The sequence below is a fragment of the Mastomys coucha genome, unplaced genomic scaffold (genome assembly GCF_008632895.1).
Source record: "Mastomys coucha isolate ucsf_1 unplaced genomic scaffold, UCSF_Mcou_1 pScaffold5, whole genome shotgun sequence".
Lineage (NCBI taxonomy): Eukaryota > Metazoa > Chordata > Mammalia > Rodentia > Muridae > Mastomys > Mastomys coucha.
This window is the reverse complement of record NW_022196911.1, coordinates 22,622,253-22,624,543: the sequence shown is the minus strand read 5'-3', so window position 1 is coordinate 22,624,543 and position 2,291 is coordinate 22,622,253. Positions and strand designations below refer to the sequence as shown.

The 2,291-nt window shown below is 38.3% G+C and overlaps 1 pseudogene; it reads right to left on the bottom strand.

The window, feature by feature from the left end:
• Window positions 1-485, bottom strand: part of LOC116077435 — a 3,004-nt pseudogene extending 2,519 nt beyond the window's left edge.
• Window positions 486-2,291: the final 1,806 nt, after the last annotated feature.

Here is a 2,291-nt window from a genome sequence, read left to right as displayed (position 1 = left end):
AAAAAAAAAAAAGAAGAAGAAGAACTTAGCATATGAAGACACATTTCTGAATTTAGTATTTACATCCTAGTACAAATACATCTCAGATGGAAAATTAATGTGAAGTAAAGATTTGCTTAGTAAATTCTAATGTTTCCAAACTATATTGTGGGACTCAGTAAATAACACTTTCAGATTGAATCAAATCTGCACTGGCTCATCATGGGACTACTTTTCTTGTTTTTGTTTTTGTTTGTGTTTGTTATTTCAAGACAGGATTTCTCAGGCCTGGCTGTCCTGGAACTCACCCTGTAGACCAGGCTGGCCCATGATGTCTCCAGGCTGTCCCACAGGGTGTTCTACAGATGAAGGTAGTTTCTTTTCCCTACAACGTCCTGTTTTGGCTGCCAAAGATTTAGCTCTTGAAGTACCTCTAGGAATGACCAGCAGGTTTCTGTAACTGAGCTCTTACCATGACTTTCCACAAATACGGCTGAATGTTCCATTCCCGCAGACCTCTGTTTAATTGGTCATCAGCCATATTTGACTGAGTGTCCCTGTTCCACACACTTGCATCCTTCTCAATCTGTGTTATTTCACATAATTCCAGCTGTGAAACAGCCTGGACCTATTTTGTACTGCCTCAACACAGGCTTACTACCACCATAAACAAGAATTCTGTATCCTAATAGTTACAGAATGAAGAAAACAATATTGTGTGACAGGTACAAGGTAAGATGTCTTTTCATTGTGCAAAAGTTTCCAAACTTGTCATGATACTAGAAATCTGTGCCAATGTAGAATAATGATCTCAGAATCAGCACACAGAGCATGCTTGATCCATTGAACATACGAAACTCCAATCCCCAGACCCTGTTCAGGTGGTTTGAATTTCCATATTGTTCAAGGCCAGACCTCAACGCTAACTTTCAACTGTCTGATGTTTGAGGTTCAACACCCCCAATGCAGCAATTGATAGAAAATATCTGTGATCATTTTGAAACAGAGGCCTCTGTATACTTAAGATTATACTACCCACAGCAAAATGTCCCAAGTCAGTAATTTCTCATGAGTTGAATGTGACTTTCTTACTTTATTAAAATAGTAAAAAAAAAAAAAAAAAAAAAGTTATGTAATGATATGGATTGGTTCAGCATAACACACCACTCTGTCTCAGGTCCAAAATATTTGAGTCTTCCTGAATTTACTAACAGTAATATAATATAATGCTTTGGAATTGGAACAAATACATTTTCATCACTAATTGGGCCCTTATTTCTCATGGCCTATCATACTACCTGTTCTTGATCAGATTTCAGAATATGATGTTTATCAGAAAATGGTTTACTATAACTGTTTTTTGTCTCCTGCCTTCATAAAACACCATGAGGCAACTTCTGAAAGAAATAGATTATTTTGGCTTAGTTCTTCAGCGGATAAGAGTACGTCATGTCACAAAGGCCTGAAAGCAAGCAACCACGCTGTTGAAATCCTCAACAATTATCTTAAGGAGGGAGAGAGAGAACTAAGGTTGCTTGAAGCTATTTTTTTTTCTAAGTCTACTTTCAGTGTCATACTTTATTCAATAAAGATCTAACAACTGAACCTTCCAAAACATTATGATCAGCTGGGGAATTAACTTCAAAAACATAAGCCAATGAGAGGCATTCTCATGGAAAGCAATATAACCAGTCTTCTAACATTCATGTTATAATTGTGCTGAAAGGCAGATTTTAGAGGATTTTGATATTAATGTAGAAAATATACCTTTCCTTTCTTGTTTGGGTTTTCTCTTTGTTTGTTTCTGAAACAGAGTCTCACTGTATAGCCTGGTACATGATATAGAGACCAAGCTGGCTTCCATCTCATAGATCTGCCTGCCTTAGCCTCCTGAGTGCTGGGATGAAAGATGTACCCTACTGTATCTGGCCTTAATTTCACTTTAATCTTCTAATTTTGTTGCTGGAATGCAGCAGGAATTTTTTTCATTTGTTTACATTGTGAATTTTTTTTTAATTGAGTGATCCAGCTCCTTCAACATGCGTTGTGACACTGATACTTTTCTTTCACATGCTTCAACTGGATGAACAGACTCTATAGAGGTTCAGTCCATTGTCATCAAGGCAGGAGCATGGCAATGTCCAGGAGGCATAGTGCAGGCAGAGCTGAGAGTTCTACATCTTCATCTGAAGGCTGTTAGTGGAAGATTGACTTCCAAGCAGCTAGGAAGAGGGTCTTAAGCCCATGCCCACAGTGACAGACCTACTCCAAAAGGCCCACACCTCCTAATAGTGCCACTCCATGGGCCAAGC